At 34.8% G+C, this 26,589-nt stretch overlaps 1 protein-coding gene and 1 long non-coding RNA gene across 2 annotated transcripts in view; one reads left to right on the top strand and one right to left on the bottom strand.

The window, feature by feature from the left end:
* The window catches only part of LOC101742203 (suppressor of lurcher protein 1), a 151,661-nt gene that overhangs the window by 111,608 nt on the left and 13,464 nt on the right, over positions 1 to 26,589 (bottom strand). The window lies entirely within an intron of this gene.
* LOC134199088 (uncharacterized) lies at positions 214 to 1,701 on the top strand. Its single transcript, XR_009973448.1, has 2 exons — positions 214 to 349; positions 1,392 to 1,701. It is a non-coding gene; the product is annotated as an uncharacterized LOC134199088 (long non-coding RNA).

The raw sequence follows: 26,589 nt of genomic DNA, 5'->3' as shown, positions 1-26,589 counted from the left end.
AACTAGCATGATGAGCAATCTTACAATTCCGATAGGGGTTCAAAGAGGTTCAATGTTTCCGTTCGGTATTTGAAATTGAAAATGAAAAAGAAGATATATTTTTGAAAAAAAATATATATTTTGAATTTTCTTAGACGATTACCCAAAAAAGTATAGATAATTTTGTATTTACAACCTTTTTTATTATTGTCATTATCGTCATCTTGTATTAAGGGGCAACGTATATGTCACCATCCATCTTCAAGCCAATACTATAGCTATATGATAGTCGTTTTTTTACTAAAGCTATGTTCTACTACGAAATCCATGTTTAATAATACATTTTTTGGCGTAAAAAGAAAGAATGACGGTATCTATACTCGTGTGCACATATTATCACAAAAACGTAAAAATTAAACTAGTTATTCATGAACTCCCCGAGACCACGTTTGTCGCAAGCTACACGTAAATAAGTTCTTAAACTTTAAAGTTCAAAGTGCGAAGTTAATTAACGAACTAACAAAAGGTCATTCCGAGACATCGTATACATAAATTTTCCGGCCAGTAATAAACTATTTGCTTAACGTACTAAGTAAACATTATGTAAATTAATTGTTTCATAGCTTTGAGTGTAAGGCAGCGGGGCAATGGACGGCCGATATTTATGGCCGTCGTAAAACTGAATGTAGTGCCAACATGCCGAATACTCGAAACAGAGTTTGTAAAACTTTTAATAACTTAGATTAGTTCTCTAGAATTATTTATCGTTTTCCTCTATCTTATTGTAACGTTCATGGCCTGTTTTTTTGTTGTTTTCCGTTATATTTGAATTCCAATGAATCCGCTCATGATGACATGATGAATCAATTCATGATGATAGGGTATTGAAAGGCTGTGAGTTTTCTTTAACAGACGGCATTACTACGGCCACAATATAGCCGCTTCCGTTTAAGTTTAATTAATGTAAAACAAATTTTATTTTTACACATTTCATTTTTACTTTGATAGTGTAGTTCCACGAATCAACTTAATTTAGAACACAGGTTCATCAGCGCAAAAGCAGACTGATTGTGTTAATGTAGATACAAGTTTATATAAAACCAGCTGTACTCGCCCGCTTCGCTGGGCATTTAAAATTAACATTATTATTTATTGTCATTATTATTATGGAGTCCAACACTCATATAAATATTAGCCTATCAATTAAGTACATGTATTTTCTAGATAGATACCAGGTTTCAAGTCAATCGGATGCATGGTTCAGTAGTTATAACGGAACATCCATAAAACCACTGTAGATTTATATAATATGAGTATAGATTTGGAAATTACAAACGGTCCCTTTGGTGTTAATTGACAATTAGAAATCAAATGATCCGCGACAACACAATGTGAATTTGTTATTGTTTCAGCCCACACACATTGCTGGATATAGGCCTCCCCCAAGCCTCGCCACAAAGATCGGTCCTGCGCTGCTTGCTTCCAGCGGATCCACGTGAGCCTCAATAGGTCGTTCGTCGTTACGGAATTTGTCAATTCACATGTAATTGTATCTAATCAATGAATACAAAAAAATTTCAAAATAGATAAAAATTACGGATCCGGTTTGCTTAAAATTCAAACCCTTACCGCGTTCTGACTGAGCCTTTACACTATTCGCTTTGAAAGGATAGCTTCGCTTACCAAAATACAATAAAATAATATGTTAATAAATGCTGAAAATAGCTTTTCGTTTCGAAACATGAATATCAAAAGTAATTTCCATGTTCAACAAAATTAGAACATTGAAATTGTTTGTTACTTTAGAATATTAATTAAGCTCTAGTTTTTAGGGTAGCTTTCGAAAAAATAATCTCATGAAGTGATATTTTTAAGGTTGCAGAGAAACTCTCAGAGTTATGTATGTTAACTGGCTTCTGAAACACGAATTATTTCGCTAAGTCATTTCAAAATTCAATGAACTGAAATAAAAATATTGGTTTCCGAGCATGGCCTGATCCTCATACGAGTTGTTCGCGCTTAGGAGACGAATGGTATATTTGGACTCGACTGTCTGCAGATGTTGGGTGCAGACTTAAGGTCCAAGGGTGTTTTTAGAGCCCTACCTCCCAAACGACTCCCCTTTCACTCTCTCACCCGACGTCCGATCTTCGCACGGGGTTAGAACCCGCCCAGATTAGGGGTTCCCATTGTCAACATTACAAACAAAACTCACGACACCACCCTTAGGACGCCTGAACCAAGAGTCATCGAGGCGAGCCGGCTCTGGTAGTCCTGCCGGGCAGTGTATGCCTTGTCAAATAGTTATAAAGATAACGTGGAGCGTGTTCACTATTGATGTGCTAGTGTCAGCCATTATTGATCACAAGGGTGATAACTTAGTAACAAACCGTAATCTCACGACAAAACTGGTGGTGGCTTACTGGTGGTAGAACCTCTTGAGAGTCCGCACGGGTAGGTACCACCACCCTGCTTATTTCTGCCGTGAAGCAGTAATGCGTTTCGGTTTGAAGGGTGAAGAAGCCGTTGTAACTATACCTGAGACCTTAGAACTTATGTCTCAAGGTGGGTGGCGCATTTACGTTGTAGATGTCTATGGGCTCCAATAACCACTTAACATCAGGTGGGCTATGAGCTCGTCCACCCATCTAAGCAATAAAAAAAAACTTTTCCTTTGTAATTGTTCAATTTTCTAAGCTTAGAACGATGTATGACATAATAACAAAATATAAAAAGACATGTTTTGGACAAACATAAATACACATTTTTATATTACAGGCTAGTTATCCGAGTTTTTGGACCGGAACACATTATTCTTTTTAGAGCACGATAGAAAACTTTGAAAGATTGTACAGTATCTCTAACTCAATTGAAGTTTCTCATCGTGTTATCTACGAGCTTCTATGAGTAATAACAGAAATAATGACCACCGTGATTAATAAATTCCGGAGGGGCGGTAGCACACCGAAAGACGCAGCGTGGTTAGGTTTTCCTCAATGTACGACGTTCTGACAAAGGTCGCTGGAATATCCTGATTGGGGGTGTGTTTCGATTCTTTCCAGGAATGAGCAACCTTCCTATGCGGGGTTAGAATATTCTCTACAACCCGTCCACAAATTAAAATTTTTGGAATTTGTTTTTTAACGCGCGATATTATTACTTTGTACTTTACCGACATAATTCATTAGCTAAATTAGTGTATAGTGTAGTGTTTGGATACCAGCAAAATCGCACCGCTTGACACAATTACACCTGGCGTCTTACCCTAACAATTTTTAAAAACAGATGTAGTTTTTGTAGTACCCCGAAGTATTAATAAGATTTCTTTTACTCATACCACTTCTGGTAAACTTCAGGAATTAAATTAATTTCATCGAACGTGTACGCTAGCCCAAGGGGCTTTTTATGGGAGACTTTGCCCTAGCATCTACCATAGCAAAAGCAGTGCTTCACTGAATCTACCACGGGATGGGAATCGCGACCCACCGAGAAGATCCAGCGAGAAACTCAGTGGGCTGTATCTGTGGGTTGATTTACACGACGAATTCTTCGTCGCATTCGATTGATTTGACGAGAATGGTGATCGGTGCTTGAAATGCCTAAAAGTACCGTTACTAGATCGAGAGGATCCGAAATTACGGAAGATAAGCTTATTAATGGTTGACAAATTTAGCGTTGAAACATACTTGAACTTTTGCTAACACAAGAAGTCAAATTCTAACAAACAAGATAATATATTTGCCATAATGATTGTGTTGAAAAGTACTAAATGTTCAAGTTTGTTCTTCACATATTCATAATTGTTATTTACGGTATTGCCACATAAAACTAATTGTAGCTGGCTGGTTAGCCGCCTAACGTTAATCAGTCACAGGAGCCCATGGACATCACCAGACTAATGGCAGCGCGCATTATGAGACATGAGGTATCAATTTCTCTATTTAACGGCTGTCCCACTCAGTAAACCGAAATGCAAGATTATCACAAAAATATTTTACACCTAATCTTAAGCTACAAAAGAGGTTGGAAAGGAGTAGATTAACTGTGCTCTTGCCAATGTTAATATCCACTAACGCCGGTAGCTGCTTACTATGATGTTGGAACTGATCTACATGTCGAAAGCAAGGAAATGTATTATTTAATTTAATATTAATAAATAAATGAAAAATATAAAATATTGTGTAATATGTACACAATCTTTCGTTCGGAACATTTCACAAACTCATGAAACTGTAACGGAAAACTTTATTCCGCTGAGGAATATGAAAAGCGTGGACCAACTTGCATCTATGGTAAACTTAAAACAAAGAGTAGGTTTTGCACTCAACTTTGGCTATTTCCTGAGGGCTCGAAACGCGTACACGTCTAATGCACTCAAACAAGAAATAACTTTGAATAATGACGTTTATATTTCAAAGTTTACAGTAAGAACGGTGAATGTTTCTTTAAAACTGGTACCTTTCGGGAGAAGACAGTGTATAACAAAGTTAGTATTTTTCTATGTTAGTATATCAGCAATTAAGTGAATAAGTTTCGTTCAAGATTTGCAAGTCGCTGTTGTCGTACCGTGTGTGGGTTCCGAAGCCCATGACAGCATGAATAAGCCACTTTGAGGTCAAATGAGGTCAATGAGGTCAAAGTCAAACGCATGATTGCTTTACGCCAATCTATGCGAACTCAAAATCTGCCCTATTAGTAATTAAGCAAATGTCTATGTTGACTTTATTATTACATTTCTGCTTAGGGAATATTTCCCTCACACCCTGTATACAAGTAGAGTACTTTCCATCAACAGGAAATAGATTCAATACAATTACAGTATTCTCCGTCCAGCCTCACAAACCACCACGAAAGGTCGGCGTCAATGTCTAGGGACGAAATAAAATTTATCGACATATGTATGTACAAAATAATAAATAAAGCATAGATAAAATACATAAAATAGCATACATAAAATAAATAATATAATAAATAATAAATAAAGTATAGTTAAACCCGTTTTGTATTTAATACAAAAAATATATTAAATTGTATTGTACTCTTTTCGGCAAATAGTCGATGATTGTGATAAAACCAAAGAATTAAAACTAACTACAGATGGTGTGTTATGAGTTCATTTATGCTCAGCATTATATATAGGTCAGCATTTATTCTATTATTCTATCCATTTATTATTAAGGCTATTGACAAAACTCAGGTTCATAGTTCTAAAATATAAACGGTGTCAAAAGTTACTTTGGAATATGCATAAATTTAAGATTAAAATTTTGAATAGGCATCGTATCGCAAATCGCATTTCAGTAATATGGTCCAGATGAATACTTTAAGTATGAATGACATGTCCTTATTACCAACGACAGGGCACTTTAGAAGCAAAATTTCTTTTTATTTTATTGATGGACAGCGATTTTCATGAATTATGTATCGACAAATTCAACATATTAGCTGATCCCATCCCCATTCGCGCCAGTCCATTCGCATTATCTGTCTAAACAAACACTCGATCACGGCAGAAGACAATAAAAATTGCATTTCTTCCCACAGCCCTCGTGGCTCGTGTTACTCTGAAAGTTTTATGGGTAACCGTTATTGGACATGAAATGGCTTTATTGCCTCTGATACTGCTCAAAGGTTTATTTTCTCAGGCAAATTTGTAAATCTTAGATTCCTTATTTATTAAATCGCTTGTTTACTGTGGTTTTATTGTAGCCTAATAAATTGTGACAAAATATACTAATTAGGATACATGTTTGTCGTTTATCTGTTTGGCGTCTGTACCACTTCAAGTCCCATAAGTATATGTCATTAATTTGCAGGGAGCGGCCGCTATTGCAAAATAATATTACTTAAATTTGAGGTATCGGACTGGACGAATATTCAAATTTTTATACTTATGGGTCCTTGTTCTATCTATCTTTAATTATTTACATTTTACAAAAACATACTTATGAAGAATAAAAAGTTATAAAGACAAAATCTAAAGCAAAACAATTAAGCCAAATTTCACTATTCCTAAACACACTAAAAACGACTCTAAAAAGCCTCATCAAAGATTTATAATGCTATTAAAACTACGATTTTAACTAAAAAGATCATTCGACATTAAACTACAAGTTACCCGTACAACTTTACGAATTGTTCATTTAGCAGTGGTTTGGTTCACACTGAGTCTGGCAAATGAATAATTAGTTTATTCAGCTCTGTAACACGATACCCGCAGTTGGCGTTGGCGTGTTCGCACAACTATGATCCCGGTCTAATTATAGTCAACCAGGCTATTATTATATTGTTCAAGGTTGCAATGTGCTTCCTGACTTACTGTGCGCTTGTTCTGTTTAACGGTAATTATCTTGGACCGGTTTTGTTATGGCCAATTTGTTTTGTTGATAAACATGAATTGCGGTACCAGATGTTTCCTACTGTAAGTTCACTTACTGTAAGTTCGAAATGTCGATTTATCGATGCGTAAGTCGTAAAAGCAATTAATTTAAAGTACAACGATATCTATTGTCAGATAGCGGAAACACACAGTCCTAGAATTTTGTGGAATATTCTCGACGATTCTAGGGATTTGGTCTCGACTATAAAAGCGTTCTAGAGATGCCCCGCAGTCAGTTAGTAATCGGAACTACTCGAAGCGAAACAGCGAACGGATCACCTGAAGCGAAGCGGAAGAAGCGAATTGAGAATTTTAAAGTGCTTTTGAAGTGTTCTAAGTGCTAATACAGTGTTAATTTATACTTCGGTGGAATTTTATTTATCCCGAACCCCAGCCCGTAACAGTATTATGCTTTGTAATATTTCACACAATACTCATCCAATAGTTAGCTGAACTTGTAATGCTTTAAATTGCTAAAAGCTATATTTAATTTCTTTTTTTCCAACTCAGTTACTCTCAATGAACAATGCTGCTCACTCAAATCGAAAAACAAACACATTATTATCTTTTAGATTAACGATTAAAACAGTCATTAATTTTAATTTTAAGCTGGATGGATTTGGAAAATCGAGGCTCGGACGTCAAAAGCTTTCCGGCGATATTTTGATTTGGTCTTTGTCTCTTACAAAAGATTCCCGAAATATCGCAACATTTTCCAACAAACAAGCGAAATATCATTTTTAATTAACAAAAACACAATATCTGCTGTCGAGTTTTCGTTGGGTGTTGTTTTTCACGTCAAATTAAATTTACGTAACTTTATTGCAAACACATTTCATTTTTAAAACACCAATGAAATCCAAACTTTTCAAATGAATGTACTTTTACTTACTAGCGTGATAACGTCATGCCAAAATAAATAAATAAGTTGATGGAAACATTAAAATAATCAAAGAACGAGACGACTTTGAGATTATCAATAAAATAGCATATTTATTAAGGTTAAGTTTGTTTACGTACGTGTATAATATAAACGATTTTCTTTTTTTTATCTAGCAATTACGATGGAACAACTTTATATGTATTTAAGGTATTTTCTTATTAGCATTATATTAAAACCGTGAAAGTAGTTTTAAATCAATTTATATCTCCCTCAATTTATATGTATGAACAATTCTTTTTTTTTTATTGCCCTTGTAGGCAGACGAGCATACGGAAAAAATCAAAGGGAAAAAAAATCAGGAAAACAAAATTAAAGAAAATTCATTAATTTTACGTGCTATAAATTGAATACATGGTCAAACTTAGACTTAATATCTTATTTACGTTTGTAATTGACTAAAAAAACAATAAACGAACACCAATGAAAATTAATCTGTGATTATTTTGCGCACGATTATCGCAGATCAAGATCTAAAATCTACTCGATATTTTTGTATTTACTTAATGACCGTTCCTACAATTCCCTGCTACCCTTAAGGGCTACATAGAGGTAAATATTCGTACCTTCGGGTATAATGTTCCCGCAAGATGCTTCGTCCCTTACGTGATTCGCTCACAAACGCCAAGTAATTTCGTTCCACAATTTAGCTAATTACACCAATTGAAATAAAGGATAAAATGTACTGAAAGTAATTGAACGATCGTTGTGTAATGAAAACTGTTAATTGAAATGATTTACGAGGAATTTTATTCTAGATTGTTCCACTGTTACTCTTTAATAGCGTACGTATATAAGAAATAAAGCTATGGTCCAGTTGACGTCAAGCTAATACCTAAAGTCTACGAAAATGTACACTATAACCTCTACGGTCAACCGTAAAACCCAGGATCGAAGTGTCAGTTGTATATACAATAGTTAATAATAACGACTATTTCGACATTGACGGGGTTCGTCGACCACTCTTGACTTGGTGTTCCATTGCGGGGTCCCGATATTTGAGCGAATCAAAATAACAAGTATTGGTATACTTGGACTTGTTGATGCTTATTAATCCCCATTAATTTTACAGTAATAATTATTTTCTAATCACCCTGTATTTTGGGCTGGTTAAGAAGATTGTCTTTTTTTAGGACTAATGGAAGGACTTTTTATCCAATGTCTTAGTAGCGGTCGATTTGCGAGTTTGTTTTACTACCTAGTAGAAAACAAAGAGTAGAAAAGTTATTATGTACAGCTACAGAGCGTATTAATATGCGTTTTAATTTAAAAAAAATTCTCCGCGTTCACCGTACAATTTTTTTTCCAAAATTAATGAAACTAAAACATTTTTTTTAAATTGAATTAAGAACGTAATTAATTACGAAAGAATGAAACGTAAGCGTCGTTTCATTAAACGCATTTTTCTCAATTTAACCTTTAATAAATTCGCTCTATATTTTTTTTAATGCTATTAATATTGTATGTTATATACAGAAGTTGTTTTTATACTCAGAAGCATAAGGAAATAGAAAACACCCTAATTTTCAAACAACATAATAGAGATTTGAATGTATTTAATTTCAGGTCTACGCGGCTAGGATTGTAGCAGAGAAATGTACTGGGATTTACGTATATTAGAAAATTAGGTTATATTGGTAACCCACTGAGTTTAGGTACAGCTACTGTCTCGAAAAACTTTAGAATACGGCCACATTGGGATCATAAAAGTATATTCCTACAGGGCCATACAGAGAATAGGGTCATATAAATACTTGTATATGGTATATAGAAATTAGACCCGCTGGGAATACAATATCATCATCATCTTAGGCCTTACAGCCCAGCGTGGGCCTTAGCCTTGTCCAGTATGTCTCTCCAGACTGCTCTGTTCAGGGCTTTTTCCTTCCAGTTCCTGACACCGATAACTTTGAGGTCGCGCTCCACGCCATCCAACGATCGGAGTTTGGGTTTGCCACGACTTCTGCGGCCCTCTGGTTTGCGATAGAGTAGTTGTCTTAATACAATATACCTAGTCTTGCCATAAATATTGAGACAAAGGAAAAAATATATATTGCAAATAACATTTCTTACTTTTACAGTGGGTTATTTTAATACATAAATATAGAACAATTTAAAGAATAGAAAGCTTATTCAATGTGGTCTCCATTGGCTGCAATACAGTCCTTTAAACGTTGAGGCCAGTTATCAATAGAAGCACGCACTCTTTCCATGGGAAAATTTTTTACTGCCAATCGTACGGACTGTTTTAGAGACTCCAAATTATCATGGCGTTTAGAGCAAGCCGTACTCTCTAAAACTCCAATCATAATCCAGCGGATTAAGATCGGGGCTAGACGACGGCCAGTCTTCAGCACTGATGAAGTCCGAAACGTTCGTTTCCAACCAAGACTGCGTAGACCGAGCTTTATGATGAATGAGCAATCATATAAAAATGACAGATTCCAAATTCAAATGTAATATTTTGTTTATTTTTAATTGTAACAGTATTTATGGCCAGACTAAGTAGGGATTACCGTTTAAAAAAATTGTAAAAATTAATATAATTGAAAAAAATATTGTGGGATTTAAACAATGCTATAGTCGTAACGCTTTATTTGGGTATACCGAGCATCGTTAGACTATGTACTATAAATTCTTCCTTGGCGAATTCTTTGGCCAATTCACGAAAACCAAAAAATACCGCACTCATATACTTTTTATTTTCCTTAAAACATTAAATTCCTTACAGAAGCCAAAACCTTTGTTTACAAATGAACTTTATTTAAACATTGAAACACAACTTTTTACTAGTTACGGGTAAACGAAAACGTTTTCCTACCCACAAAGTTCAGCTGTAATAATTTTTATTCCAGCTTTTCACGTACTAAATATTATGGCACTAATTCTAGAAGCGCCTCCGTACCGACACTTATAAGATGCAATAAACCTTTCAAGCGGTTTGAATGCTCGGTGATTTTACCAAGCGATTGCGACCTCTATTCTGTTTATGGTAGTGAAGTAAATGGCGCGAATTAAGAACGGGATGAAAGCATCTGAAGATATGTATATCGATAATAGGTTTTTGACAAACTGCTAAATACCTCTCGGAAGTTTTGTGTCGAGAGAACCCGCGTAGAAAGAACCCCCCTTATAGGTACTGTGCTTTTGGTAGGCAAAATGGAATTAGTAGTGAGTTTTATTTTTTTGTATTAACGCAGACAAGCTGTCCGACAATCTAGCGTTGAGCGGTTATTGGTTACCACACCATGAGACATGGTATCCAAGTCTCAAATGCTACATCATCTATCCCCACCCTTTAGACTCTAATACATGACTGTTTCGCGGCAGAAATAGGCAGGGTAATGCAGCTTCAAAATACTGCTTTGCTTTTAAATTACTTATGTGCTATTCCTTCACTGTGAAAGCCATTTTTGATCACAATAAATATGAATTTCCATTGAAAATCGGTACCTGCCATCGATATTTAAACGCCCAGTTGCATCGTTTGATACGAGCACGCCGTATACACCTCACTACGTCCTTTAAGCCACTTCGATTTATTCGTAATATTTCGCCACAGCGTAAGTTGACTGCTACGTAAGTGCATAGAAGTATCATCGCAAAAATGTTCCTTCGAGCGCACTTTAGACAGTTGTGTTTTCAAAACTATTCGACGTAGGAACATGTGATAAAATATATCTTGTATTGTATAAGCGGCCAGTTGACTTCTAAACCTAGTGTGACCTGTGACCTAGTTTCCTTTGAATGAGGAAGATAATGTATCTTCTTGGAAGAAAACAAGCAATGAAACGCAAGTACTCGAGATAGTAGTTTAAGGGTTGATCGCACTCAGTTGACGTTAATATGAGAAAAAGTAGCGGCATTAATGTTGTATTAGATATGGGCTTCGATAAAGTAATATATACGCTGTCAGCTTGTTCACCTCTCTACACAGCAAATAAATAAAAATATTATTAAGTAAAGTGTTATAAGATTTAATTTTATGTAATTTGTATCTTAGGGCTGTATAACGCGTTCTGCATTCAATTATTGATCGGGTAGAATATTTTAAGCAAGTATTTTCTTAAATAAAGCAAAGTTACCTTCTGAAAATTTTCATAATCATTTAGCACCGATGAAAACATCACACTGTGTACTTGTTTGTATGAACGTTTGCTCACAAAAGTAATAGATATGTTTTTTATTTATTGCTTAGATGGGTGGACGTACTCACAGCCCATCTGGCGTTAAATGGTTACTGGAGCCCATAGACATCCACAACGTAAATGCACCACCCACCTTGAGATATAAGTTCTAAGGTCTCAAGTTTAGTTACAACGGCTGCCCCATCCTTCAAACCGAAAAGCAGTATTGCTTCACTGCAGAAATAGTCAGGGTGGTGGTGGCAGTCGCAAGAGGTCCTACCACTAGCTTAGAATTACCTCCGTATTTTATTATTGTCTGTCAAAAAAGGATACATACATTTTAATTTTTTGTTCTTCTGTATACAAATCAGAATACGGCTAGACCTTAAGCTAGTACAAGCTGAACGACGACCTTTGGTGCGGAATCTTTATCACCACTAATTCCGATACAGAGAAACGGTAACCAATTTTTCCTTGTATATATTTGGAATTAATCGTACCGAGAAAAATAAAACAAATAAGTAAATGTTTATTTTCAAATTCCTATAAAGCATGCCTATTGTTATTAAATGCTCAACTTAGCCGATTCGATTTCGTGTTTTTTTTTCCTAGAGGTCCCGCAGTAGTCGAAATTCGACTGTAATTAATTGGAATTGTAAGTTTGTACATTATTATGATTGTATTTTATACTTCTATAATCACAAATTTCGCCAAATTACTCTATAAAAAATATTAACAAAGGCAAACAATATTTAATCTATTCTCAATTTGACAACAGACGCGAAGAACAAAAGTTTGACAATAAATAGTATGCTTGTGTGTGTGCGTCAAGTACATGGTATGTAGTGTGTGTAATGTTTTCTTTATTGATTTAATGTATCTTTTATGCATTATTTAAAGAAAAAATAGCATTATGCACTTCTTCTCTATATTCTCTATAAGTGGGGAAAATTTCATACTCCTCCGACCGCGCAATTTTCGTAAAAAGTGATACAAAGTTTTTGCTTCACGTATTAATATATAGATTATTCTAGAGTTTGAGCTACCCGACAATGTTAAATGTGCTCTGCATTCTAAAATACATTTTTCAAATATTTTACTATGAGTTTTCTCATTTCAACCGAAAATCGAAACCGGAAACCGTGTTACGTTCAATGCAATTCTGCACTTGCAGGATTTCAGCACCGGCATAGTCACATCCCTCGATATGCGTACACCGGTGGTCTTATCCTTTACGCCACGATCACCGCAAAGCTGGTTGATGACATTCAAATATATTATAAACAATAAAAGCGCGATTAAACCTCTCTAAGCTTTAGAGTCTAAAGCACTCTAAGGAGTAAGCCAGGGATCTTTCAGGCCACGCCGACATCAAAATTAAATGTATTCTGGAATGTATTTAGGATTCAAACTTTAAATAAAAACAAGCCCCATATTATTTCTACCAAGAGGTAATTAGCTCGAATATGTAAAGAAATAATATAGGGCTTCTTTTCATTTAAAGTTTGAGTTCAAAAAAAAAGAGAGGTATGTTCTATCGACTTTAAAATGATATATAGCCAAAAACATGTATATCGGTAGAAAATCGGTAATTTAACTTAACCTGAAGTCTGAAGAATTTGAGTGAGGTGTCTAAAACTATTTAGAAATTTTTATTTATTTGGAAGACAAACAGTGAACTATATAAAATCTAACCTTACAACTAAAGACCATTTAAATTTCTTCGCATTTAAATAACTAAAACGATTTTGGCGTTGCATCGTCTAGAATTAAATAATTAAGTCAAAACGCACAACATCAATTCTTGAAGAAATAATACATTTTTTTTTATTGCTTAGTTGTGTGGACGAGCTCACAGTCCACCTGGTGTTAAGTGGTTACTGGAGCCCATAAACATCCACAACGTAAATGCGCCACCCACCTTGAGATATAAGTTCTAAGGTCTCAGTATAATTACAACGGCTGCTTCACCCTTCAAACCGAAACGCATTACTGCTTTACGGCAGAAATAGGCGGTGATACCTACCCTTGCGGACTCACAAGAGGTCCTACCACCAGTGATACGAGAAAAAGTATTACTAAACTAATTAAATGACTTTCAATCCCTTCACAAGAACAAACAAATTATAGCCTAGCAAAGATGTCAAAATGCTAACCCATCTCTGTTCGTCTTTGACATAACAATCGCCTTCACAACTTCGCGTTTCAAAGCCACCTCAACTTTCGCCAACAAAACAGGGAAGCACGTGCAAAACTCAGTAAATTAATAAACAAAAACCGAAAGCGGGTAACATAATACGCCCATACGCACAATCAAACAAAAACCGCCCCTTTTATAACTTCAAACAAACTTGATAAACACATTCCCCTGCGCAAACACAATTACGGTAGCGCCTTGTATGTTGCTCGTAAGACGTGTAAAAACACTTAAGCATAAATAACTAAAACTACCTGGAGCCTCTGCGATCATCCACAGTGCGTTCCCAGAGATCTTTTTTGCCACGTACCATCTGTTTATGGAATGAGCTCCACGGTGCTTCCCGAGCGCTATGACATGTCCTTCTTCAAACGAGGCTTGTGGAGAGTATTAAGCGGTAGGCAGCGGCTTGGCTCTGCCCCTGGCATTGCTGAAGTCCATGGGCAACGGTAACCACTCACCATCAGGTGGGCCGTATGCTCGTCTGCCTCCAAGGGCAATAAAAAAAAAAACGAACGTTTCATTTATTCCATGATAAATATTAATATTAAAATTTAAAATGTTCAACGACTGAGTATCGAGAGAACATCTACAACAAAAAAAAAAGATGATGTGTGGTGTCTAGAGACACCGGATAGGAAGAAGTTCCTTATTATAAAAATATTAATTTTAAGTTCTATTCGAGGTATAACGAAAATAATTATTCGGCTATACATTTTTAATAATGGTTTTTTATTGATAAAAAAAAAACAAAGTTATCAACTTTATTTTATTCACACTGATTTATAAAAAATATATAATAATAATACACAAAGAAACAGCTATTTAAATGAATAATAATAATAACCATCATCACGTAGACTATACATTAGACACTGTATAGCCATCATATTAAAACTATACATAAATAGTAAAAATCTTACGTTACGGACGTTTTTCCCGGTTAGGGTACCCCTCCGCATCGTCCCTTAAGGAATTTCGTTCCAAAAATAATTTAATTCGCTCGGTACAGTAATCTGAGTCTTTAAGCACTACTCGTACGAAGTGATCATGTTCCAACGAATAATGTACAATAGATACTGTTTGTACCAACTCTAACCCCGGGGATATTCCGCTGCTGAATTAGCGAGGACCGATCAATTCGATCACCTGGCTGACTTTTAGTGTGGGTATGGACCAGCTTACATGTTGTCTTCTTGGATCTTCGTTACCAAATACGGAACAGGTATGCAGTGGGGACTCGAAACCCAAAGAAGGTCTAGATTTTAGTGAAGCCTGTACCATTCACCTCGACCTGACGCCGACATCGGTGCTGTGGTTCTAAAAAATGAAATTCAATTAACAATCAAGCAGCGAATGAGATTTAATTATTTTATTTTTGAAGTTATACTTCTTTAGGCGCGTTATGAAAAATTTATGAGAGTGAAATTTTACGATGCGCGCGCACAGTGACACAAAATTAACAGAATGAAGTTGCCCACAATATGACCGACGTAACTTGGCGAGTTTGAATATAGCCGCAGGTGAACTTTCGCGCATGTACACTCGTAAAAAAAAGTGTTATTAGCATTCATTTTTTAGTAATATAAATGACAAAATTATTATATATTATAATTCATACTAAATATTATTAAATTATTAACGTTAAAATGTATTATTAATTATTTAATATTAAAAAAAATAAAAAAAAAATTAATAAAAATAAAGTATAACTTCTTACGCGCGTTCATAAGTACACGCACCCTTTTTTTTGCCTATTTACAATAAGTTTTTGTTTTTGGTGTTTTCTAATCAATAAAATATTAAAATTACACCATTATCATTATAAATTACATAAAAAATTTTTATTGTTTGATTATCGAAGTCGGGTTGGAATTGTTTATTACAATTTTGTACAAGAATATGAAAGTGCAAATCGCTTTAGGAATTAATGGTTAAAATAATACTATGAAGCTTTCGATAAATTGTTGCTTTATTTCAGTAAAATAATTTAAAACTCCTGGAAACTTTGACATATTCCATTTTCCTGTATTTCAATGTTCCATAATAAATTTCAGGCAGTCGTGATGTTGACGTAAACAAATGCATACCGTCTAGCTTTGAGACAACAACGAGCTACGACGGTCTTCATTTTATTTGAGAAAAATATATGAAAGAAGGATTATAAATATATAGAGCGTGAAAATTTGACGCAACACGTATGTATTAGATATAGGGAATTTTCGGTGCTAGAAGTTGGCACCGCTAGAATTACACGAAGATGCCACAGATTAATAATAGGGTTATTCAGATACCAAGTTTTGTTAGTTTATTTTTTCCTTGAGGAAATCATTCCTTCCATGGCTTCAAACGTTGTAGAATACGACAGAACCCTTCTCAATCTCTTCTTCTTCTTCTTCAATCTCTTGCTCCGAGGTTGGTTCAGACATTTCAATTGTGTTGTCTATTTTCACGGTAAATTTTAAATTGAACTTTAATTATGTTTATTCCATTAAAATAGCTAAAGAAGTTTTTTTTGTCATGATATTTTTTCAAATTTTAAACTTTAAATGGCTCTCCTATAAAGTTGCAAAAATGTCGCTTAAACCAAATAGGTAGTCTTTTATTCCTCGATATGATAACAGGAATAGAGAACATGGTTAACCTTTGCATTAGACGCCTTCAGCTCTAGCACTAGGAGCAGGCTTAGAGACCCCGGTAACCGTACTCGTCGAACTCGACAAAGAGTTCGACGTGCAACCTAACCCATGAATCAGCGCGCTCAGTTTCTCGCTGGATCTTCTCAGCGGGTCGTGATTCCTATCCAGTAGTAGATTCATTCGCGAAGCAGCTACTCTTGAGTTGTTAGGTCTCCTTCGGAGGCACTCGGGCAGCTGTTAGCAAATCCCACCCCTCCTGGCTGGACCTTTGCTCGCCCACCTGTCCTGGTGAAACTGGAAAGGCCTCCGGGCCACCAGTAATCCTTCAATCATAAAAAAAGAACAGGGTAGAATAGATAGGCGTTAATCTTAATTTAGGCATAATTACACTGTTATACCTTATGTGTCCGACTTTATCGTTGCCAGTAAGATTTAAATACTTTGAAAACAAAAGACAATTTGCTCGTTTCTCGGTAACATACTTCATAGCAGCTAAACAATAAGTATGGTTTAACCAAATAAACTTTTCGGTGAATTAACTCGTTTGCGTGGCGAGGAACAGCGTCGGCGTAACACGGGTGCGGCGCGGAACGCACACCCCTTCTCTATTCATGAAGCAATTTAAACAACCCGACCGTTACAACTGACTGTTTATGAATAACACAAAATATTAAACGTGTTTTCGCTAACCCGGTATATGATGCAAGGAGGATAGAGCGTTCTCGCTTTCGCAGTAAAGTCGATTTCTTGAAAAGTGCCATTAAAAAAAATCGGACATGTAGATTTACTGGTGGTAGGACCTCTTGTAAGTCCGCGCGGGTGGGTACCACCAGCCTGCCTATTTCTAACGTGAAGCAGTAATGCGTTTCGGTTTGAAGGATGGGGCAGCCGTTGTAACTATACTTGAGACCTTAGAACTTATATCTCAAGGTGGGTGGCGCATTTACGTTGTAGATGTCTATGGGCTCCAGTAACCACTCAACACCAGGTGGGCTGTGAGCTCGCTCGTCCACCCATCTAAGCAATAAAAAAAAGTCCACATACACAGTAGACTAATGGTTGGTAAGGATTAATACCTTGCTTTATCTTTACTTCGGAAAGCTGTACCCACCAGACCGTGTGTGCTTTGACTAAAGTAAGAGAAGGCTTAGGATTAGAGCTTAGCACGACACGAGAACCCTCTTATTTTAGCCGCCGGTAACTACATTCCCGATCCTGCGGACGGTATGGTAAACAGTCGACGTTGCCCAAAACACGTCATTTCGGATCCACCCGATCCACTAACGGTGCTTTTAGGTACCCCAAGCACCGGTCATCATTCACCTCGAACCCGTCGCTTGCGAGTTAATGAATGCATAGACACAGCCCACTGAGTTTCTCGCCAAATCTTCACAGTGGGTCGCGTTTCCGATCCGGTCGTAGATTCTACGAAGCACCGCTCATGCTAGTGTTACCTCTTGCTTAAATTCAAAATTTTCGTTGCTTTTTCATTTTTTCTTGCTGCAATACCTTTTGATTGGGCTACCTACTAGCTACCTGGCCGGTTTACCTACTAAGCTAGTCTTAGTAAACTAAATAAAAGGCAGCTATGATTATGAGCTCACGATATTCAAATACACATACACGTGCATTTAAATAGCTATACGCAACAGCGCTGCAGCCTTGAAGTGTCAAATCATCTTATTCCGAAACAAACGATCATAAATAACGGACATTACTTCCGAACAACACGAAATAAACGAATGTAGATCGAGAAAAATCGACACAGATGTACGAGAGTCGTAAACCTGACACGATTACGATGTTTTGATGGCTCTTTTATCACTTTCCTTTATGCGACAGTAATAAAATAAGGGTCGTATACAATGAAAAAGTTGCAATCCAAAAGATGACATAATAAAGACGAAATCTTAGGTATCGCTCGGCAATTTCTTTCGCAAAATCCATTAGTGTTATGACTCGCGTGGATGTATCAAATTGTACTGGAACTATTAATATCGGATTTACTGCTCCAAGATACAGTGGTAGTCCGCTTTCCTCTTAGATTTGTGTGTTTTAATATGACCTAAGTATTTTGGGATGGGATAGATAGTGCATAACTTAAAATTTTGAAAATTAGTTACAGTCGCGGCATTTACGTCGTGAGGTCGACGGAGCCAAGTACTATTTAAACAAGGTTGGGTTTAAGCACAAACAGAAAATAATTTTTAATGCTTTCTAATTAAATACACAAAAATATGTTTTTCGGCTTTCCCGATCCGGAGTCATCATTGACATAAGTAAAAATACTTTTATAGTTTAATATCGCGTATGTTAGATACTTTCTTTATTATTTAGGACGTTTCAAATAATTTACAATTTTCGTGATTAATATTGTCGAAATTGCAAATTAATAATGCACACAAAAAGGACTAACAGTATCTTAATGCTAGGCAGTTTATTTGTCTAAAGTACATTAAGCCGTTCGCAAGGTTATATGGAAACATAAATACTAATAATTATATCTCAGCTGAGAGCATTCTAAAATTGTCAACGTGAAAATGTAACTCAGAGCAATACAAAATCTGAATGTTGTAAAAGTTCAATAACCTCTGAGTTCTTGATATCTAAGTATCCTTGTGCGAAAATTAAGAATGTATTTTAGAAAAAGTCTTCTGCAATATTCAGCAGTCGACAATGAAAATAATAAAAGTGTTTCAGCTATTCACGTAATTTGTTATATTTATAGTCATAAAAGACATTTATGTCTAGAAATTTATAAAAAAAGAACACGTATGTAGGTCATTATTATATTGTGTAGTTACCAGGCAACTGATTTAAAGGTACTTTTTATATGGTCTTCGATAGATGCCCTCGTTAGGTGACAAAAAATAAAATCTATACTAATATTATAAAGCTGAAGAGTTTGTTTGTTTGAACGCGCTAATCTCAGGAAGTACTGGTCGATTTGAAAAAAAAATTTCAGTGTTAGATAGCCCATTTATCGAGAAAGGTTATATAACATCACGCTATGACCAATACAAGCGGAGCACCAATAAAGAATTTTTCAAAATCGGGGGTAAAGTAATGTATGAGAGAATTGATCCCCTTTAAAAGATCTAAAAAAAAGTCTGCGACAGCATATGTCTGTGTATTAAGGTTGGCTCACTATAACGTTTTTTATGTTAAACAAATTTGTTCTAAAAAATAATTTTTTGTGAAGGTGTAACTATTCCACGCCGACGAAGTCGCGGACAAAAGCTAGTAATATAATAAAAGGCTGCAAAAATGACAATCTTTCACACCTTAATTCAAAGGAGATGGAATAAGCGCATAACTCCTTCAAATCCTCCTCCTTCCTTCACCTTCTCCTAACTTCTTTCCTCTTGTGAGTTCGCAATTCACTAATCTCTATTAACAATTACCAGAGACATTTCAATTTTACTTACATCTTCGTTCCATATGTTACAATTTTTTTACCCCGTGGACACATTTAGACGAATATCATTTCACTAATGGACCGTTGTTTATATGTATGTCGGGGTAAAAAAGTGGAAAAATAACGCCCTCAGGGCATCCTTTAGCTGTCGCCAAGCTTTGTTACTTGTACAATGTTCGCATTGTTATTTTTATGATATTGTAATTACATTGTTATTTAAAGTGTCAAATGTACGTTGAATTTTTTTATTGCTTAGGTGGGTGGACGAGCTCACAGCCCACCTGATGTTAAGTGGTTAATGGAGCCCATAGACATCTACAGCGTCAATGCGCCACCCACCTTTGAGATATAAGTTCTAAGGCCTCAGGTATAGTTACAACGGCTGCCCCGCCCTTCAAACCGAAACGCATTACTGCTTCACGGCAGAAATAGGCTGGGTAGTGGTACCTACTCGTGCGGACTCACAAAAGTCCTACTACCAGTAAAGTACCACCAAAAAACATTGCTATTAGTTTGTACGTTGGCCTTTGCGTCCTATTAAAATAAAATAAAACAAAATGTGTGCAATTCACACGTGGTAGAAGTGAAACCTTCCAAAATTAAAATACAATTATCCTAAACGTATTAAGTATATGTAAAATTTTGTCATTAGTAAATAATTGTAAGGTAGCGCCCTCTGTGAATTGATATTTTAACTTCACGTATAATCCTAAATTAAAATTCACTACAAGAGCTTTCATACACACGTTAGTATTAAAAAATCTCACAGATGGCGCTGTATTAAATAGTATGTATATTTCTGTCTCATTCTTTGTATTTGTGTCTCTTAACTGTCGTTTTTTCCGTTGCATCCGGTTTGAAATCACAACGATTCTAAAGAAGTTTTCACTTCAAAAACTTCTAACAGAAATCTCTTGCCGTGCTACATTAATTAAAACTTTCATCGAAACCGTCACAACTCTACCGCGACTGTAGTTTTTACAACTAAACTATTAATTTAAACTTGTTTCCTCTCGAACAACAATTCTTTTTTCAAATTCAATTTTTAAATTCTGAATTCGTAGTAATCGAATAATACAAACAATATTCTTATATTACCTTTCGTGTTCCGTATTTTTTTTTTTCGGGTCGCGAGGAGATGCACATCCGAGGAGGAGGTAATAGACGGAGTGAAAGGAAGTTCAAAACTAGAACCCTGCGTCAAAAACAAACCACACATCAATCTCAGATGAGGCAGAACTAACTTGTGCCAGGCTGAAGTCACAGCTAATTGTTTGGAGTTAACCTTACATCTTTTCCCCACTCTCCTCCATCAGGCACTAAGCTATACCTCTCAGATAGCTTAAAGCTGTTTTCAGACTACGCTATAATATAATATCATATATCATATAGCATATAGCTCATAGTACAACAATATCGCGCACCATACATAGCTATGGACACGTTCACACTGTGCTTGTACTATATATATAGGTATATACTATTGGCTAAGTATACGCTGCTATACTATATTATGGCATATAGTATAGCGTAGTCTGAAAGCAACTTTATTAATACGCTTAGATAAGATACCGTTATATGAGATCCAGCAAAAACTCACAAACAATCAAGTACTCTTAAACACAATGGGCATTATTGCAGATGCATTTAGTTTACTCAGAAAGAAATACTCAAGACAAAATTCATTATAGTTTATAATATATAGGTAATAGTAAGTTTTTAACGCCGAAAAAGTATGATCAAGTAGCCGTTAACGTACCATTGTGATTACAGAAACATGTAGAATTATTCACAGTTTCGATTAAGATTTATTATAAACGCGAGGTAACTATAAAACCTTTATATTAAATGTCTTACAAGTTATTGTTTAAATTTGTATAAAGCCTTTAATTATTGATAATTTCCCGCTTAATCCGTTGAACTATTCGATTGGAGGAGTCGATTCTGTTTCGACATCGTCATTAAAATTTCCTGAAGTGTTTCTTCTAATTTATACATTTTAGTACTGAGTGTAAATTTTGCAATTAACTTTATATTAGTAAGCTTCATTTGGCGTTTTTTTTTCTCATTACTCCATCAGTTGCGACAGCACTGACCATGTCATATTATTTTTAGAACTTCGAAGGAAATTAATTTCTTGTTAAGGCAAGCGACCTTGCGGTTCACCAGTGGTTACTGTCACCCAAATCAGGAATGCCGGAGGCACAGTCGAGGTACTTACTGCCTTCTACTGGCTATTACTGCTACTTGCTGACACATAAACTATCAGCAATGCTAGTAACAAAGCTAGGACAGTGCTGAAATTATTTTCCTTTCTGTCTATCCATCTATATTTATAAGATACTAGTGGCCCCGCAGTAGTCGAAATTCGACTATAATTAATTGAAATTGTAAGTTTGTACACTATTATCATTCTATTTTCAAAGACTATTATACTTCTATAATCACAAATTTCGCCAAGACTACACTATAGACAAATATTAATAAATACAAACAACATTTAATCTATTCTCAATTTGACCACAGACGTCAAGAACAAAAGTTTGACAATAAATAAATAGTACGCATGCTTTGTATCCCTTTTTACGAAAATTGTGTATGAAATTTCCCACACTTATAGAGAATTTAGAGAAGGAGTGCAGAATGTTAATATTTTTTTTAAATTATGCCTAAAAATACGTGAAATCAATAGCAAAAACACTACACACACTATCCTGTATTTGACGCAGTGTGCGTCAAATACACTCCTTCTCTAAATTCTCTATAAGTGTGGGAAATTTCATACACAATTTTCGTAAAAAGGGATACAAAGCTTTTCCTTCACGTATTAATATATAGATAAAAAAAAAATTTTTTGGCTTGAGGCGGTCTATAACGAACACACTATATAGACTGCAAAACGGTTGGACCTATTTCGATGGGTTTTTTTCAGACCAATTTTCAAATTCAGCCAGCGGCTTTTATCAGCTAGAAGCGATCGAATCGAAATGAAACAAAAACAGGTAAGCAAAGCGAGTCGAGTTTAACTGGTAATGTATGCAATTGCAGGGACCCAGGCGCAAAAAACTTTATCACTGCAACGCAACTACAAAAAACTATTATTTGAAGTATTATCTTAAGAATGAATATATATTATAATATATATTAATCATAAAAGTATATTATACTTTCTTATATTTATTATATTTTTGTATATTATATTATATAAGTATATTATACTTGTTGGAAACCCAACAAAATTGGTATAAAACCTTTTTTATTGTTGTGGTTGTGGTTTTTGACATTACATTTTAATTTTGAATTTTAGAATGTCTTAATTTTGTAATTCTCTTTTCATCCGTGCTATTGTACGCGATTTATAAAATTGTAAAAATATACAAATTTTATACGTGCAATCCTCGCGAGTTTATTTAACAAGTTCCTTGCCCATCCTAATAATACAGTCCACTACAATACTTATGACTTAAAACTACCCGAAGTTGCAGTAAGGTAATAAAAATTGTACGACACATTTTAACAAAACTATCATTCAAATAACTACCGTCGAACCGCGATACCGACTTGAGCTTTAGATTATAACTAACCTGCCGTTCCGGTTGGTTTAATACCAACGGAAATGGAAAATTAAAAATATAAGAAACTTTGTTAACCCATTCATTTAATATTGTATTAAATTCTTGTCGATAATCTAGTAATATGTATTGTTAATTTGGCGCGTTTTACCTGTAAACTATTATTGACTCTAATTTTTTGTTTTAAAAGTGTAAAAGTTAAGTTAGTTAAAAGTTTTAACGTTTTACCTCTAATTAATTATTGACTCTAAAGTTATTTTTGGTGTTTTCATTAAAATCATTCATTACTAAGTTGATTTAGTATCAGGCGATTGTTACAGCCCAAAAATACGACGAAATGTATTCCGCTACCACATTTAAAACACATGCTCTTAATATCCATTGTATTGGAACAAAATTTACAACTAAACAAATGTTTTTATTATTCTCTAATAAGGCACTTTGAGGATAATTAGGAGGCCCCTAAAATTTATATTCTTTTAAATTAGTTAACAAATATCTCAAGTGGTATAAATATTTTCTATAATCTATAATTTTCTAAGTTGTATGTATATATTTTCTATAATAATGTATTATCTATAGTACACCGCAACATACCTGCTACATTTTTTATATTTTCCAGAATTTCTATAAATTAAACGGTTGTCTGGAAGAGATCGCTTTTAGCGATAAGACCGCCTATTGTACAAATGTATCTGCTTTTTTGATTGTTTTTGAATGTAAATTGTGTTTTGGTGTGCAATAAAGTGTATTCTCTCTCTCTCGCTCTCTCTCTCTCTCAAGTGGTAAAAATGTAAAAATACAATGTTGTATATTTAACAAAATTGTATATTAGAAAGGGCCTTAATACTACTTGGATTACGAAGCATACATTTATCACACGAAACAAGGCACAAGTCGGTAACCGAAAATATGAATTAGATGCGTTCAAAAGCATTTACAATTACAACTCGAAACGCTAATAAGATATTTCGGTGACGCCATCAAACTTCCATTAGCAATTAATTGGAATATCATTTTGACGTTACGCCGCCGCTGCGAAATTAATTGCTGTATGTATTGCTGATGTCAGTTTCGGTTATTTGAAATGCAAAACAAATATCGTGACGTGTTTTGTGTGCGGTGAAAGGGAAATAAGTTAATGCAATTATTGAAGATAATAATATGGTTGTAAAATTAGTTAAAATTTATTTAGGAATATTTTTTTTATCGTTTCTTTTTGTTTTAATTTTGCAAGCACTAATAATATCGAGTTCTTGCCTAAGCATTTATTATTACCTATTTCTCCGCATATATTAATGAAAAATTAATATTCTAAGAGCCACAAAAAATCGTTCGAATTTCGCAATTCTGATTTCTCTGTAACATTTTCTTCAAATAGTCTTTATATATGTGTTTCATGCCTCGAGTATACAACACCAGTTTTTGCTTTTCATTCTCTTTTATTTTTCTTTATTTTCGGGGCTCATCCAATCGTCCGTGGTGGCAATAAAACTTAATCACTACATAGTATAAAACAAAGTCGCTTTCTCTGTCCCTATATCTGTCTGTCCCTATGTATGCTTAAATCTTTAAAACTACGCAACGGATTTTGATGCGGTTTTTTTTAATACACAGAGTGATTGAAGAGGAAGGTTTAGATGTATAATAACATCGATTAAATAGTGGAGAAATCAATTATAAAATTACAGTTTCCGAAGCGAAGCGAGCGCGGGTCGCTAGTATATAATAAAATAATAACAAATGCTAAATTAAACTGTAACGAAACTTGAATTATTCCTGCGACCCACGAAAACCGAAGAAAAGACTTTTATTTTTTTGTAAATCTAATTATTAATGGTACTCGATCACATTATGACTATCACTCTAAAAATATATATATAAACTAAAAAACTTTCATTCGTATATTAAAGGTTTATTTGATGTCGAATTAATATACTATATATGTATAACACTTTTTTATTTGAAAACGCAATCGCATAATTTTATGGAACTAGAGATCCCGCAGTAGTCGAAATTCGACTATAATTAATTGGAATTGTAAGTTTGTACACTATTATGATTGTATTGTATACTTCTATAATCACAAATTTCACCAATCTAGTTTCAATTTGACCACAGACGTCAAGAACAAAAGTTTGACAATAAATAGTATGCATGCGTGTGTGCGTCAAATAGATGGTATGTAGTGTGTGTAATGTTTTCTTTATTGATTTAATGTACGTTCTATGCATTATTTAAAAAACATATTAGCATTGTGCACTTCTTCTCTATATTCTCTATAAGTGTAGAAAATTTCATACTCTTCCGTCCGCGCAATTTTCGTAAAAAGGGATACAAAGTTTCTGCTTCACGTATTAATATATAGATTATATACATATTAGTTTTACAGGACAGGAGCAAGTCTGCTTAAACGTTACCCGTTCATACAAATGAAAAAAAAAAATACAATACATTTAATTTTTATTTACACAGATGTTCATTTGTTTTATTGCGGTTCGATTATTGAGTAAACGACAGTTTAATGCGGTACTTTATATTTTTTAAATATTATGTTAATACTAGCGACCCGCCCTCGCTTCGCTTCGGAAACATTAAATTTTATTATTGATAGCTGAGTCCCGCGATGTTACCCGCGGTTATTGTCGTACCGCGGGTGACTTCGCGGGGCGAAGCTAGTCTTTAAAAAAGTAGCCTAAGTTACTCCTTATATCATCAGCTACCTATCAGTGAAAGTCTCGTCAAAATCAGTCCAGCCGTTCCAGAGATTAGCCGGAACAAACAGACAGACAGACAAAAATTGTAAAAAATATTATTTTGGTGTATGTACCGTATATATATTCATACGCATGTAGCAAAAAGCGGTTATTTCAATATTATAAACAGACACTCCAATTTTATTTATATGTATAGATTAATATAAACACAACATTTTAACTACAATGCAAACGTATATAAACCTATTTCATTTGGGATATTTGTTTGTTCCAATAAAACATACCGCTTTGGTATAGTAATAGAGAAAACTTTAGTTGGCTCACTCAATTCACGACATCGATATATTTAAAAATGAATTTCTGTTCGTTAGTCTCGCTAAAACTCGAGAACGGCTGGACCGATTTGGCTAATTTTGGTCTTAAATTATTCGTGGAAGTCCAGAGAAGGGTTAAAAGGTGTATAATAAATATGAAAATGCTCGGAATTAAACAAAAATAACAATTTTGTTTTTCCTTTGATATGTGTCCCCCGTCGGGGCGAATTTTGTTTGTTTTAAGTTTATTTTATATAAAACTTTAGGTCTTTTATTTATCGATTGAGGCACTACGAAGTCTGCCGGG

This window comes from Bombyx mori, chromosome 6, assembly GCF_030269925.1.
Source record: "Bombyx mori chromosome 6, ASM3026992v2".
Taxonomy (NCBI): Eukaryota; Metazoa; Arthropoda; class Insecta; order Lepidoptera; family Bombycidae; genus Bombyx; species Bombyx mori.
This window is presented reverse-complemented; position numbering and strand designations above follow the sequence as displayed.